General features: G+C 43.4%; 1 protein-coding gene across 3 annotated transcripts in view; it reads left to right on the top strand.

Moving 5' to 3' along the window:
• The first annotated feature begins 13,539 nt into the window (after positions 1 to 13,539).
• The window catches only part of MEF2A (myocyte enhancer factor 2A), an 82,905-nt gene continuing 79,347 nt past the window's right edge, over positions 13,540 to 17,097 (top strand). For 2 of the 3 annotated variants that reach the window (XM_057375299.1, XM_057375300.1), the window contains exon 1: positions 13,542 to 13,868. The gene's annotated coding sequence lies outside the window, so the exon portion shown is untranslated. Of the gene's footprint in view, positions 13,869 to 17,097 lie in introns of all 3 variants that reach the window. The other variant, XM_057375301.1, reaches the window with a different exon arrangement.

The following is a 17,097-nucleotide window of genomic DNA, read 5'->3' as shown; positions in this document are numbered from 1 at the left end:
TGGGAATGCAGTTCTGATCCTTGTTATCTCCTGTCCAGCTCATTATGTTTGACAGATGAGGAAAGCCATCACTTAATCTGCATTATCTGCAGATTTCTAAGAGAAAATACATCTTTTCACTCCTTATGGACACAGGAGAGASATTCTGCATGGCTGAGGAGAGGGAGCASAGRGCCGTGTGGTTTCTTGCTGAGAAAACAGGGAAAAAAATGTCTAAGAAGAATCCAAAATGACCCCAAAAGCTGATTCTCACTCAGATTGTTCCTGCTTTCATATGAATGAAGTGCAGAGAAGAAAGCCCAAATCCACCAAGTGGTGCTGTCAGGATTTTCAGAGCAGGGAACAGCCCCGTGTGTGCTTGTGCAGCCAGCGTTGAGGGCAGGGGCTGGAACTGCCCAGCACAGGCAGCCCAGACCTGGGATCAGAAACTGGACAGCAGTTACCAGTCAGAGCAGCAATTTTCTTTCGCTTTACAAGTTTTATGTTGGTAATGTGAAGTAATTAATGAAGCAGAGCAGTGCTGCAGAGGGGGAATAATTTTAATGCTCCTTTTAAAGAGGCTACTAAATCAATGGGGCAGTTTAAAAAGGAATGAYAGCCTGGAGATTAGGAGGCTTAATGCGAGAAATTAGGCAGGGTTTTGAGAGTGATCGAATCTCAAGTAGGCAGGTTCTTCATGAACTGCTCTGTGGGCATTTGCATGTTCAACACGCACTGGCAAAGCCAGGCTTTGTTGGGTTTTAGGCCTGGCTGGTCAGACTGGGCAACTGAGCTCAGACTCAGTTGTGAAGTGAAGGTCCCCAAGAGYTGGAAAAGACACTGAGAGATTGTAAAGCACAAGCCACACTCCTGCTTCCCACTGAGCAGGAGCAGTATTTTTCCACTCCTGTCACAGGTCTTCTGACTACCAGGCTCMTAAGTGATGTCTACATGGGCTTTTGAAGGCAGATACGAGCTTACTCTGGCTGCTGGCCAAGGGAACCAGAAGCCATGGAGCTGCAGCTAATGTGCTACATGCCCAAATTGCTGTGGCCTGCTGAGAGGCAGGATATTAGCTTGAGCTCGGGGCTCTGGCCAGCTCAGACCACGAGTGAAATAAGTTTTCCTCTGCACACAGAAAAGCATGGAGACAAGGACAGACAACTCGCACAGGACTCAGAGAGCCATTTTTTTTATGATCAGCTAGGACAGGTTGGCTGAGCCCACGAAGATCAGGCAGACMCAACTCCCTGTGCACCCTGCCCTAAGCACGAAGAGCTGCCCTCGGAGGCAGCCAGCTCCTCCTGGCCAAGGAAAACTGCTTTGGGAGCTGGATCCAAGTTCTGTTGGCGATCCCTGGCRTAGGCATACCCAGCGTTTCTCTTCTGTTTTGGATGGCAGGGACTCACTGTGGACAGGGAGGGTTTGAATTCCRTCCTCACTGGCTCTGAGTTTCTGCAGGAAAATGTCTGCACAATGTGACACCTGATGGGCAATGATGAATTTGGCATCTACACGTGTCCAGTTTGAACTAAGATGAAAGGCTGTCTCCATTTTAAATGGATATCTTTGCTAGCTGGATTAGGAGATTTTTTTTTTTTAATTTTCTTGATTTTGCAGACTGCTTTGCATGAGCAGTCTCACCATGAATTACTATATAATGTTAAGAAAGGAAGCACTGTGTGTGTGTACATGTATGTGTACATGCAGTGTACAATAAAAAAGGGATGTTTTTATGTAAGTACATAGTCTAAATTCAGTCTTGGTTATCTTAGAATGATACATAAAGMCATTAAGGATCCACAGCAAAAAACTGTGCTAGGCAGTGTCATGGTGCAGTGAAGCATTTTAAAAGCAGGAATTTGAGTAACTGTCTCCGTTACTGAGGATAGAACCATAATTTGAACAGGAAGAAGCTTTAATTAAAACAGACCCATCAGGTGAAATCCTGGCCCTTCACGGCCAACGGCACAACTCCGACTGATCCTTCTCGGAATCAGGATTTTGCTCAGATCTTGTGACATTTGCCTTTTCTGAATCTGAGGCATTAGTCCTTGAACAGAATATATAAGCTAAAAATGGAAAACYGCCTGACCTAAAATAGTTTGACATCCATATCATAGTGCTTATTGTCTGAGAGTACATCTAAATGACATGTTGATTAATCCTGAAGTGAGGAAAATGCGATTCGTTGGAAAGAACTGGGATTGTACCAATAATTCAGTACCAGAAGCTACACAGCCATCAACTCAGTGTGCAACGTTTCCAGTAAAACTTTATTTGCAAGCTGTCAGATTCATCTGCCATTTTCCCAGCGACTTTGGTTCCCTTCTGAGTGGCCTGGATGAAATGCTCCAATCCGGTTCRTGTGAGCTATCAGCTACTTTGCTAAAGCAACTTTCCCCCTGCCTTTCACTGAAAACAAAACAGTCACATCAAGTCAGGTTGCTGTGAGTGGCTCTTAAGAGAGATGTCGGCTGCACTTAGTGCACAGCTGGGGCCAAAGTGAAGCTGTGTAAGTGCCTGAGCTGTTCAGCTGGAAATTACATCTTGTGCACGAACCTAAATGTCAAGTTCCCCAGTCCCCCTCACAGCCAGAACTCCAGCAACTCCCCTTTTCCCATGACTCTTCTTCCCTTTCCTACAGATGTGGCTGTGTTTTCCTTCAGACACAATAAATCTTCCATGGGAATGCCACAATGTAAAGTACAGCGAGCTGTCACCCAGGACTCCAGATGACACTTAGCCACATTAACGAGTAAACAGAGCCCACAGGAAAGATGCCTTTTGAAATGCACTGTTTGTGTCAGCAGTGCTAAAACTAACGAACCAAAACAATGAGGGGGAAAAGGGGAATCATCAGATGCACCTAAAGCTATAGGCTATAAAGTCAGATCGGTTGGGAGCAGCTCAAATATGAGCAAATCATTGGGACAGAACATAAATTATGATTTCCATAAGCAGTAAGACAGCGAATCCTCCCAGCCTTGTGATGGGAGAAAAGCACTAAAAGAAAGGCTAAATGTAACCATGTGAAGAGAAGGGAGAGGGAATGAATGCGTTTCTTATTTTGGAAGCTTCTCATGGCAAACAAGCAAGGCTGGAGCCAAAATCTGCAGGACACAGAAGGAAGTTGGAAGCGTTACCCCAGCGCATGGCTCACGAGAGAGCTGGCACTGAGAGAGGATCAGCTCTGCATTGTTCACAAGGAGCCTCCCAGAGCATGCAGGATAASATGCATCCCCAGGGCCTTTGGAGGCAACCACTATCAACAGTCAGTGGAATCAGTCCAAAGTCACAGAAATGGTACTGAATGATAAWTTCACTCTGGATGAGGAGCAGAACTGTGCACCAGAAGAAAAATAAACTGATGGTAGGGTAGAGAAATGGTGCTGTGGAAATGGCTTTGCTTTGCTTGCTGTAGGTATTTACTCTTTCATTGAACCAGTTCTTAAGCAATTAGCTGAAGGAACCTTTCAGATCACTGCCATGGTGAAAGCAAACCGGTATTAGCTACAGTTCTTGTATTTGTGGTTGCTTCGTGTTGATACAAACAAAAGTGCTTGGTCTTGAATTAACAATAGCTGTGGTTTAGGTTTTCTTCTYTCAGTGATCCCCAGATTATACTTGCCTGCGTAATTTGGTACTAGAGGCAGAATAAACATCAACTCTAATAGCTGGATTTTTAAGGTTAAAATTGAGGCTAAGTACATAACATTTATCTTCTTCTGAAGAAAGCGTGTGTACCCTGGTTGAGGGGGCAAATGAAAACCATGTCTGTGAGAGCAATGGCTGATGGCTTAGTTCTGCATGATAAAATAAATAACTTCGATTAACTTCAAGCTCCAGTACCTCAGATGTTTGTTGTCACAGAGGAGCAGCTTGGCTGATTGGCAGCTCTGGTTTAGTCGACATGTGTTAACAGAAATTGCTCAATTTACATGGAGTACTTCAATCTGCTGTTTTAGGAGTTTTTGTCTTACATAGACTGGCATTTCAGCTTTTGAATAGATGGAGGACTTGTAAGGGTCATTAAAGAAATTGCTAAAGCTTCTGCAAATGCTGGGGCCAGATTGCTGACTGAGATGCAGAGCATGCACGTGTCACTGCAGATMCTTCCCAGATAATGGTGCTGATTGAGATTTTAATCTGGACAGAGTGCTGGAGGCAACTTTCTTTCCAACACTCAATTATGCTGATAATAATATGCTTATTTTTTCCCTGTGTTCAAAATGTGTGGTCTGCTGCAACTGTGCAGTGTGAGTATGGAGGGGGAAAAATCRGGGAACAGAACTGATGTCATGGCAAAGGGCACTGACAGCACAGTCCCATAGTGCGAAGGACGATGTATTTTTACCTTGAATGAGCTGAGTAACCACCATGAGAAAGGGCTGCATTCCTTCCCACAGACTGCAGGACAACTCCTTGGTTCTCAACAGCCACAGAGGAATAAATCTGAAGCACAGCCCACTGCCAGGACTATGTAGCATGTTGTAGGGGCAAGACTATAATTTTCTTGTGCACATGCATCTTGTATCCTCCCTAGTGGGATGCTGATCCATAACAGAGTCTTCTAAAATCTCACACAGCACAAAGAATTCAGACTAGTTTCCCACGGACACTCTCCATGAAAGAATTTCTTAGAGGAGATAACTCAGCCAGGAAATGGAACTCGGGGGCCAAATTCCTCCACCCAAGTCCATCTCCCTTTGGTAAAGGATTACAAAAATTGTCCCTATATGACTAATCCCAGCTATGCTTCCCTAATTTCTAGGAAAGCAACAGTTTCTAGAGATGAAGGGTAAAGCCATTTGAGAAAATTGAGCTTTATTTGCTTTTTATTAATTAGAGAATTTTCTGCTAGATCAAATTACTAATTGCACTTTGGTTATTAAAATTTATGAAACCTAAATTTACTTTTCAGCCTCTGTATCCTCTTCTGATCCCTAGCACTTTTCATCAAGCTCAAGGAATGAAAACAAACTCAGCTGTTTCTTGTTTGTTCACAATTGACTTTTACCAGGGCTGTGTTRGGGTTCTTACATACTTGTTACTAAGTGATGGCAGAGCACACTTCTGAGACAACACAGAATAATCACCCTCACCTTCAGAGGTGACAACCCAAAATGAGTGTCCCAAACCTGCCAGGAGAGCCCGAGAAGGTTCTGCTGCTTCCAYAGCTCTCCCTGTCCCTCTCTGATCCTTGTCTGCTGGGATAGCTGCCAATTTGACTCACTTTCTTTATGTGGCCAGTTGTATTTGTTGTTTGAAGTGAATGCACATGCCCTAGGGCAAGGAACGTAAGATTTTTGGCTTTTTATGGTTAGTTGAAAGTCTTTCCATACATGTTAGATTCAGCTGTATTTGATTTAGTTAAAAGTAGTGCCGTGTAGCAACTCCTATTCTGGACTAGAAGTGATTTGAGTCAATTTGCTTTAAATCCRTCCCTAATTGACTTGCACTGACCTGAGCTAACACCTGATTTATGCTCTCAGTTCTCCCATTTTAACCAAGAGTTCGGGATGCTGTTGGGTCCCAGCCCCGTTGTTACGGAGTCACCGCACATCAGTGGTGGCCCGGGAGCTGCAATATTCCTGTCCTCAGCCTGCAGCAAACGTGAGCCTCGATGTGTCAGCGTGACCTCAGGCCAAGAAAAAGAGAAGTCTGAACTGGTTTCTTCCATCCGCGATGGCCACGGGCTAAGAGCAAACACACACGGTCAATTAGCGAGGCTGAGCTGATGCRCGGTGAGCTGTCAGGCACGTCAGGACCTGAATGAGATCACTCATTCATGGATTCAGCCCCTGAAAGTGTCCTTTTCAACTGCTGGTACATAAACAAGTGCAACTACGGCTGTGGACAGCGGACAAATTAGTGTGGGATAACGAGTCTTTATGTGTCAGCTTTTCCCAAATGCATACCTGCCCCGAAAGCCGGGTGATTTGAGGTAGGCTCGTCCTCCTTTACCCAGGGGACAGGTAGAGCTCAGGCATGGCAGATTCAGAGCCTGCCTTCCTCTGCAGTGATGGGTTTAACCTAGTTCCGAACAGCTTGGCTAAAGTGTAGTAAAACAGATCTCAACCACTTCTACACCAGTKAAACTGTACCTATTGTGTATTTTACTCATTGCTCAGGTAGTGCAGTTGTGCGGGTCAGACCTTTGAATCAGTAAGAGACTTTCCACTGACCTTCTAGAGCAGTGTTTTATGGAGAAGCTTGAAGATCTTTCATTTTCAAATCTAAAGATGGACTTGCATCTTAAAAAACAAACAAACAAACAAACAAACAAAGCACAAGACAACAAAAAGAAACCCCACAATCCCAAACTTTCAGCTTTTCTCCCAAATAACACTATTTTTCTTACTCTGTCCTGTGGGAAAAGGTCATGCTTTCTAAGAAGAAACTTGCTTCTTTCCAGCAAGGAACACAACAGGAGTTGCTAAATAGAAATTAAAGTTTCAAAAGCACCAAMCACAGCATGTGCTTGGACCCTTTGAAACTGTGACTGAGACCAATGAAATGCAGGATCAAACACCAAAACTTTGGGTACTTTTCCTTTTAACTCAATAACTTGAACTCGGTCTCAGTTCATCTTTACTTTCATATAAAGAAAGGGAAGACATTTGATTAGGTTATGTGAGATCACGTGGATGGATTCAACACATGGCTGCAGGGCCAGGCATTATTATCTTGGACACATTTTGAACACTGCTTCTCACTCTGCTATCAGCCACCGCCACCTCTGCAGTAATGTGACAGCAAGAGAAAAAGGATGGGAAGGCGATAAAGTTTGCCCACGCAAGGAGAAAAGAACTTTCTGTCCAAAGCCAGCTGGCTTGGCTTGGGAATGAAATGGCATTTTAGTGAGAGGTGACCTGTTTAGATGAGCTTTGTCTCAGAGCACTCGTCCTCCGTTCCACAGTGGGGTCTGAGAAGCAGTTTATGATCGAGTATCCACAGAAAACAGGTGAGCTGTCTCTGTGCCAGTTTGTCTTCTAAACTGTTTGACAGATAAGAAACCATCCTCAGAGATTGCAACAAATGTGCTGCCGCATTTCATGGTAAGAACCGAGCATATTTTTAGTAAAGGGTTGAGAAAGTATGCAATAATCCTAAATCACAGCCAAGAAAACCACAAACCCCGTAACAAATGCCTGCTCGGATTCAGAACTCGGAAACGCGCACCAGTTGATCCACGTTAACGCTCCRGGGAAATTTTTAAGCTTATTTTTCCAAATTCCAGCAGAGGATGCATGGCTTTTTTGCCTTTACCTGGAAAGGCCAGAGGGAGCAGAGAAGCTTCTGGCTGCTCTTTATCTTGTAGGACTCAGATGTGCCCCCCTACCATTCTGTATTTGCCCACAAAGTGATGGGATATGCACCAATGATGTATTTGTACCGAGGAGTCTGGACACCATTATAAAAACCCAAACCCTTGTAAACTGCCCAAGTTTCAGAATTMAACTTTATTCCATAAGTTAACTGCTTTAGAAGTTTCTTTGTTGTGCTTTGTACACTCGAACAGATCATGCAGGGCCACTGTGGGGTCTGGATTTGAAGGTTACCAGATCAGGATAAAAAATGTGCCTTTTCACATTGCAGTTTGGTCAGTGAGTTTACAGTGAAGCAGATAAAATGCAGGAAAAATAACACTTAAACTTGCATTTTAAGAGCAGCTTTAGCTGATTGCAGAGGCAGCTGAGGGTGYGCTGCACAGGTCAGGAGCAACTTATCTGGCTTTTAAGAGTTCCACAAGTCTTTTGTCACTTGAAGAGGCCCCATCAACTTCAAATCTACTTTAAAAAGTAGTTCAAAAGCGTTTCAGGTATTATGGTCTCCTATATCTATTTCTGTCCCTTTTGTTTCCTAACAGCATGAGATACTGACCACACATACTGCTGTCAAATATAGAAATTAAACCTACAGAAAAAAGGAGCCATTTTCTCTTTAATCTCTYGGAAATTTTTCCACACTAAAGCATAGTTCTTAAATTGATAATATCCCTTTAARAATTTATTTGCCAGATAATGTTAGAAGAAAAAAGACTTTAAGGTCAGTTTGAACATTAAAAAGACCCCCTTTAAAATAAATTTCAAATCTATATTGTAGATAATAGCAAGTAGTATTTGAACAGCTCTCCAAATTATAAAATATATTCTACACCCTAAAAATGCAAATAGCCTTAAAATCCTTTTAAGTGATTTCCAGCTCCTTGGAAAAAGGTCAAGATTTATTCTAAGAAATACTTTGTTGCATAAAAATAATACAAATAGTTTAGTGTTGCAATGTATAACAGTCATAATATGTATAAAGCTCCAAAATTATTAACAGATGAGGGCCTGTAAGTTTTGAATAATGCAGTAAATACGATGATTTTTTGAGGGGTGAAATAACACAATGCCGTCAGAAGAGAAAATTACATTTTAATAATGAAAATATTGAACATAACTATTTTTCTTTAGATCTGCTAAGCAATCTGTGTGTTCCCTATGAGATGTCAAACTATAGAGTGCACACGAACACTTTGCTCCCTCTATAAATATACATGTGCACGACACATTGCTAACAGCAGCAAGCRAGTGCTGGGGAAATACAGCAACAATGAAGTTCCTAAGAGAGGCTTATTTTTCAAGTTATTAAAAGAAGGTGGCAAGCGTTCATGAGGATATGAAAATTTAAAGCCGTCTGCAGGAAACTCTGAAAACCTCTGGTTAAGGCTGCTGCCAAAAAATCTCAGCTATGTTATGTCAGAATGTTTAATTGCAAGCTGCAACTTTAATGAATGGAAAGATATGGCAAAAGCAGGAAGTTTCTGAAGCAACATAGAGAAACCATGAAAATAAAATACCAGAGGTTGTAATCTCGAATGCTGTTGGAAGCAGGAATTTCCATGCAGGCTCTGTCTCCTTTCCCTGTGATGCAGGGGAGAGGTAAAATGCTCTGGATATCATCTCCTGGGCTCAAGGCAGCACTTGTTCTGTCGATGTGAACAAGTCAACTTCTTTGCATTTGTCATTATGGGTGTTTACAGAAGTGCAGCTTCGGAATGAGGGGAGGAAAGGCAAATGTCAGAGTGCATTAAATAACGTATTTTCTTTACTTTCCAAGAAGCTTGCTCGCAGCATGATGTTGCTATTTATATCAGATCTCCTAAACCCAGCTGTTGGTTCATGTTAACGTGCAGAATGGTGAGAAAATCCTGGCAGAAGAGCGTGAATCCCAGAGAGACTTGTGGGGACCTATAAAATATCACAAGTTTTGCTGAGGTACGGGCCGGGCGTGCCCTCGGTGAGGCAATAGCAGCATTTCCCCTGTTGATCCTCCAGTATTAGAACACCAAGAGCAAAGCAAAATGAAAAGTTCCGAGTGCTGCAGCAGAAAATTTCAGGGAACTGAGCTCACACCYCTGGCTGGAAGAGTTTGAAAGAGAACTTTTACCTGTAACTCAAAACTAGCAAATACACTGTACACCCACATAACAGCATTCTTAGACAAGCTGTGTCTGATCTAATCTTATGTACCTTGGCCACCAGTTTTGGAAAAACAAATATTCCCAAGGCAATCAGATTACTGAATATACCRTATAATGATGTGGAAATACTAGTGGTTTACAGAGGGCAGTTTATGGAATGGATTGGGTGAATTTAATTCACGCATTGTCAGGCAACTTGGACTTGGGTAAAATCAGGAAATCTTGATTTGATGTGTCTGTARTTTAACAGCAGCACTCCCAAGCACAGGCAGGGAGCTCAGGGGAGTTTGGGCTTCCTGAGAGGACAGGCTGTGTCTGTGCTGAGGTGAGCAYGGGGTTAACAGGGTTACCCAGAGCGTTTTTTTAATGGCCAGGAACCATTATCTGCTCCTCTCTGATTTCCTGCTCCCTAGGTGGGAGTCCCCCCTGCCCCTCTCCTTTGTTTCTAATGTGAGTTCCCATCCTGAAACGCTGGGAGCACAATTCGGTTTTGTTGCAGTCAGTAGTCCCTAACAAAATCTTCATTCACAGAGTATTTCCCCCATTGTAAGTGGAACAATGTTAGGAATTAATCTGGCCTGCGATTTTTAGGAACCTTGTTCTGAAAACCTTGTTCTTAGACCCCCCTTCCCTTTGAAGGATAACTTAATTGTTTGGCAAACATGCAAAAGCTACATAACATCCCCTACTCCTCCTAGCCATGACTTTTAAAAGTCCTGCACTTTGGTTTTATACAATGTTCACCTCCAGAAGCGTGAGGCTTAGATTCTCTTCTCCAGGACACAAGATGAAAAAGCTGATTTCTGGAATATAAAGAACATTTCAAAGGAAACTTGAGGAAAAGCCATGGCACATCTCTGGARTGGTTTGTGAGAAGGTCCTAAAATGTAAGTTGAAAGTTAGTAGAGATAGGATTTGGCTGGTAGTGCCTCCAAAATACCTTGAATGGGTGGGTGTGAATGCACTGGAAYAGAGATGCAAGGGAAAGCTTTATTGCCATAACAACTGCTGGATGATGACTCTATTCAACTCTGAGGCTATTTAGTTAAAATTAAGAACACTGGTATCTTCCTTCCGTATCTTTCTTTATATTTGCTGTTGCTCTGAGTTTGTTTCTCTTTGGATATCATGGAAATTGCAGTGCCTGTTATTTAGCCAAGGGAAGAGATGCAGGGGGGCTCTTTTCAGTCTCTGGGTTGTACATAAGATGGACAGAAATGCATTCAGTGGCTGTTCCCTTCTCTCTCAGGAGTGATCCTGGCAGATGCTTGTGGTAATTTTTCCCTTGTCATATTAACACTCCARTATGATGTTCTCTGGGGCTTTGTTATGTTGCTGCTTCTACAGTCTTATAAAAATTGCAATTTTTTTCTCTGCAGTGTGGATTTTTTTCTTCACCACCTACAGCTTTGCTCCCTTTGGGTTATTCAGGTGAATTTGGCCTTTGCAATTTTTCTGGAAATGAAATCTAATGCAGAACCATCAAGTCAGGCAGTGATTTCAGTGATTYTGATGCACCAATACTGCTGTGACTTGGTTCATGGCACCCTGAGGGGTGACATTTTTCACTCRTGCCACTGTGACACGTGAGAACATCTGTGACCTCCCCACCACCCACCCCTGTTCCCCACGAGGGGTCTGCAGGAGCAGATGTGGCAGCACATCATCACACATGGAAAACATCTGGAATTTCAACTGGAACCCACATTTTGCACTTCCTTTTCCCAATTGTCACACAAGGTGGTGTTTCCATCGGGGCATGGATGCATTTCAGTGGGAAAGATGCTGCTCTGTACCCCTGAAGTATTGTTTGCAAGGTTCAGAGAGAAATCCCTTGAGCAACACATGCTCTGCTTATTCTTGTAGTGCCACTGAAAAGGACAGATTAGAACCAATTATTTATCTCTTTGGCTTCCTGCTCTATTTTTTGCCAGCTTGGAATAATATGTACTGAAAATAATTAATGAGTGTATTCAGAAGTCCTTGCTCAGGCCTTGCTTCAGTGTCTTACTCAAATTCCYACTGACTTTCATAACTTAAATATTCAGTATTTTATCTTAACATCTTCTCAGCATATTGCTGTCATGAGAGGATTTCATGGTATTAATCATTAGATTCTAGTAATAGACCTTACAGGTATTATGGATGATAGGTATAGTGAGAAAGAAGAAAATAAATCATAGTCATATAAAAATCAATGACATTTGGACTGTTCATGTTGAGAATTTTAAGAAAACTGTACTTAAGTATCTTCCTGATTATTACAGATCAGCAACAATCAGTTTGGAAATATGATTGTGGATAAAAAAATATTTGTATTTTGTTGTCTTTCTCACTTCTGATAAGCTTTTTCATAAATCCATGAGAGGTGTCTACCCTTGCACTTCTGTTTTGAACAAAAGGTGGATGTTTCAGAAACTGCTCAACTCATTTACTGCCTACATTTTAAAATCCAAACCAATCTGTACATTATAAACCCTGAAGTTGCAGCGTTTTTGAGGGCTGTGCATTACTGCTTCCATTTGAGATAAACATTTGGAAACAAACAGAAATTTMCATTAACTTTTTGGGAATGATCATGCAGCAGCTCCCTTTTTCCATCCCATGGTGTGGCCATCACACTGTGAGATGCGAGTTTCTGTCATAATTTCTTGCATCCTATTTCCTAACCTTTTGTGGAGCTACTTCTTTTGTGCTCAGTTAATGATACCATTTTAAAATACAAAGAACACCCTCTGATCTCTGTTTTTCAGAGAAAGCACCTTCGGTTCTCATGTTCTGATTAGAGATGTGCCCTTTTCAGTGATTTAGTGCTGTGAAATGRCTCCTGTCGTTCCACTCCGAGGCTGTGGGTATCTCACAGGATAAATCTGGAAGAGCTGTAGAGCGCAGATGATTTTTGGCAAGTATCATTTTATCATCAAAATTTTATTTTTGGGTCGCTCTTCAGCTGCCGCCTTCTGTGAAGGAGAAAGACGCCCATTTCATGTCTTTTATTATGTATTCCCGAGTAGTCTTTTCTACTTAGCACAAAATTAATGGGATCTCTGGCAGAGATAATGTGAGGTGGGGATGGTTGGAGGTGGAASTGAGGTGGACTGTCACCTTTGTCTGAATGTGGAGACAGAGCTCCTCAGAGCTGCGAGTTTCACAGAAAGCCAGGCAGAACAGTATTTTTATGTATCTATGTAGYATATACAGATTCCCTATCCATACAATTAATTTTTATATTATAGTGTAYATGTACTATATACATGTATCTATAATGTATATGTAGTATAGACTACAGAAAATACATTTTGTACATATATGTAATGGTATGATGATTAACTTATAATTATAAATCGTTTCACTTCGATGACTTTGTCCTCAGTTTTATCAGTATTTCAATTATATAACATATACTAGTGTATACATACATAATACATAGTGTATTTTATATAGTGTATATATATTCTATATACTAGACATAGTGTTTATATATATATACTACATATGAAAAAGTATCTACATAGTGTAGAGCGTATATTTATATATACACATATATGTGTATATTTGTATATACACACACTATATATACATGTTGGGGAGGCGCTGGTGGTTTCTGAGGGTGACACACACGGGCASCTGAGCTGTTTGTGGGGTAACTGCTGCAGTCCCCTGCTGCACACTGAGGATGGGGGTTTATAAGAGGACGCGGGACCACTTACCGGCAGTTGTTTTAATTAACCCACAGCCCTATTTCGGCCCGAAGGCCCCGCGTTGGCGCAGGCGCCGCTCGGGGCGGGCCGGGCCCGTGACGTCACCGCCGGCGCACCCGGCCCAGCGCTCTGCGCATGCGCACCGCCCATCCCGCGGAGGCGGGCACTCCCTTCGCAACGGCCCCGCCCCCGCCTGGCTCTGATTGGCTCTCGCTTCCCATCCCGCCTTTTTGATTGAACGCTCCGCTGTCACTCAAGTCCTCCACGTTTCATTACGCCCCGCCCACCAACTGCGCTCTGATTGGCGMGCTGTCCCGCGCGGGCGCTGCGATTGGCTGTGCGCGCCGTCACTCAGGGGCGGGTCGGCGGGCAGGAATGTAGGCCCGGCCGCTCCCCGGTCCAACAAAATAATCCGGCGATGCCGCGTGTGCCGAGCGCGGCCATGCCCGTYCCGCCGCGCGCCGCGGGAGCACCGCGCCCCTCCCCGCCATCCCCGCCCCGTCTCTGCCCTGCCCGGCGCCGCTGAGCTTCTTCGGCCCCGCCGGAGCTGCGCGGAGAAACGTGCGGAAGGATACCGAGGGAAGAGTGTGAGAGCCACTGTAGTTCCGGCCGCGGTCGGGCCTTGTTTCCCAAAAATAGCGCGGCGCGGTATCCGTGCGCCGGTGTCAGTGTCTCCTGAGGAGCCGCGGCGGGAGCGGAGCGAGCGGGGAGCGGCGGTGAGAGAGGGGTCCCGGGCTCCGCGCGGCCAGCGGGGGTTGTTCCCTCAGCCCGAGGCTCGGGGAGGGTGGGGGCTCAACGGCCGAAGGGGTGACGGGAGGAGGAAGGAAGGAGGGAGGGTTCCCCCCCGTCGGCCCCATCCCGCTCTGAGGGAGCGGAGCGGAGCGGGGGGAGCGGCGGGGTCCCGGGGTGGGCGAGTTCCCGGGGCCTCCTCAGAACTTTCCGAGGGAGGCGATGGACGTTTATGGGCCGGGCCGGCAGATGTGCCCGAGGAGCGGGCGGCAGGGAGCGAAGGAGGGTGGGGTACGCGGCCCTGGAGCGCCCTGGGGTGCGGGGAAAGGACCCTTTGTGCCGGGTGTCGTTGGGGAAGGCGACATCGCAGCGAACAAACCAACAGGAAAAGCCTCCTCGGGAGCCTGTCCGTGGAATGCGCCGGCGGGAGCGGCCGGGGTCGGGCAAGGGGAGGTGGGAATGGTTGAAGGAGTTGTGCGCCGCAGGAAAGGTGTGCAGGGAATGGCAGGGGGAGAGCGGCTCCCGAGCTGTGAACCGGAGCCTGTTTTGTCCAGAGGGAGAAGCCTSAAGGTACAGCGGGGTTGTGCTGCCAGCAGGATTTTGTGTTCAGCGGCAGAAGTCATGAGGAAAAAGAATTGGTCCATTTCTGACTGGAAAGACAGTGGTTTTTTTTAAGTTTATGGAGCTGTATTTTGCAATAAATTTTTACCTGCTTTTGAGATGCTAAGCGGCGAGGAGAGTGGAATTGCTTAGAAAAACTGACCACAGTGCCTTGTTTGACAGGTGATTGATTTCAAAGTTGAGAAACTGGAGTTCTACAGGGGAAAAAAGATAATTTAAGAAGAGGGGTTTTGGTGTTTTTTATTGTTTAGTGTAAAAACACTGTGTCCCGTAGTCAGACAACAACTAAATTTATGATGAGCAGAGGRGGAACGGGGTTTTGGGAAGTACAAAGGAGGAAGGAAAAGGAATAATTTGTAAACAGTACTAAGGAAAAAAAAGTGATTTGGTATGGAATTGATAATACAGATGTATTTATCTTAAAGATTATCACAGTCTGTGAAATTTTTATATACCGTGAGAAACGCTATAAGCTTTCAAGCTTAATTATGTGAACTGTACACATATAAGTTKTTCCTTATGCAAGGGTTTTTTTTTAATAGAACTGGCTACATTTTGTTAGATAATTCTGGTGTCTTCTTATTACACTCTAGTATTTAAATGACCTGTGCAAAAGATGTCAGGGCAACATTCCTGTCATCTRTTCTGTCTGTATTTAAAATTATTTAAAATGTTTATCTCTGCCTTTTACATAAAAGGATATAATATTTAGGGTTTTTTCCTCCTSTTTCACAAGTGATTTGCATTTGGGGGAGAAGTGTGAAGTTCCTCATTTAAACTATTTTTTTTTCATTGAGGTGCTAGAATATGTGCAAAATGACATGGTATTCAATTACATAATTTAGAAGGATTGTAATAAATTGTAATAAAGGATGTAATATTGCTGCTTTTGTTCACTAAAGGGTATAATTATTAAATGATATTTTAGAATTCTATACTTGTTAAGCCTGCAAATAAAAAAAGAGAGAGCGTAACAAATTGTCATGATATTAAGGGATTATAATGCTGCTGGCAGCTGGAGATGAGCCTTTTTTGACTGAGGGCATTCAGTTTGGAATTTCATAAAGAAAATAACCCAGTGCCCTGGTCATTTATTTTTCTCCTCCATAATTTTTCCTATATCTGTAGTTGATATGGTCCACCAGTAGTAGCAGAGGAGGATCATCGGTAAATGGGAAGAATTCCTGTGTGTCAGGGACAGACTCTACCTCAGGAYAGCTTTGGTGTACATGAAACTCTTTCTCTGTGCYCATGGAGCTCATCTAAACCAGTTTTAATATTCTGACATTTGATTTTTTTGTGAACAGGCATTTACAGATTATTRCAGATTGCTGTTAGCTTGTCCTGCTCCATTTTTTCAGTGTGTGTTTAAATCGGTGTGGTCACTGCTCACCTCTGTGAGTGAGTGGGCCCACAGAATGCTTTGCATATGCGCAGATCCCTGGATTTAGATCCCTATAATATAACACGAGTTTCTTTCTCTGTGAAACCACAGATGGAGAAAAAAGTGAACATTGAATTTTATGAAGTTAGAGAAATTGAGTCATGTTGGACTAGCACGATGAGGAAGACATGGCAGAATTCAAACTTGAAATGATTCTGGAGAATAAAACGGCTTATTATGGCAGAAGACTCATCTTATTTAGAAACCTTTGAGCTGAAGTGTGTGTGGTTTACCTTAAACTGGTTAATGTGGGCAGCACAGATTTTATGGGTTTATTTTAGAATGTTGGCCAAGTTTCTCAGATAACTTGTTGATGTCATTCTGTGTATTCTGGGCCCAAGTGCTGCATCAGAGAGCCTGGAGGCACCACTCTGCTCTGTGAACTATGCTGTGCTACCTTGCCTGCTCTCAGCCATGCCGTCCTGACAAAACACAGCTGATTAATTCTGCAGCAGTACTGAAAGTAGTGTAGGCTAATAGTGTAATGAACAAATCTGTATTAGTTTGGCAACCAAGTTTTTTTCCTAAATGAGAAATGTCTTGAATTAGTAATAAGTGCTGTGGTTTGTTATGCCTTGCTTGAGAGAGGTCTGTGGGGTTTAGTTCAAATTTTAGAAGTATATGTTTTTTTAAARTTTACCATTAGCACATTTTGCCCACCTCACTAAAATCTTAATTTTTTTATCTTTAAAGGATAAATATTCTATATAAAAGTTGGGCTTTAGGCCTCCTCAGTCCTGACAGCAGCCTGGTAATGTGTGCAAAGCACWGGGATCTGCTTTTCCTTCTCATTGCAACAAATCTTCCTTTGAATTAATTGGAACATCATGTGGCAACGTATGTGCTTCTTAATGCACAAATCGCTTTAAGTTTTCACATTTATTGTATTGGAAAGACATATTTCACATGTGTAATAATGTGTTCTTCAATGGATCAAATGGAACAAAAGTCCAAATCTCTGTCTGTGATAATATGAGTGAATTGGGTTCTTTGTGTTCAGATTTGATTCCTTCAGCTCTGGTGAAGTAAGCAGGGAATATGAACACAGCGCTGCTTGCTTGTGTGCTTTGCTCTGCCCTGCGAGCCCCAGTGCTTACCTGAATGGACCTGCCACTGTGGTACCGAGGTGCTGCTGATGTGGCTTAGTTCAC

Source organism: Malurus melanocephalus, unplaced genomic scaffold, assembly GCF_030028575.1.
Source record: "Malurus melanocephalus ecotype Western Australia unplaced genomic scaffold, MMel_1.1 scaffold_244, whole genome shotgun sequence".
NCBI classification, from domain to species: domain Eukaryota; kingdom Metazoa; phylum Chordata; class Aves; order Passeriformes; family Maluridae; genus Malurus; species Malurus melanocephalus.
This window is presented reverse-complemented; position numbering and strand designations above follow the sequence as displayed.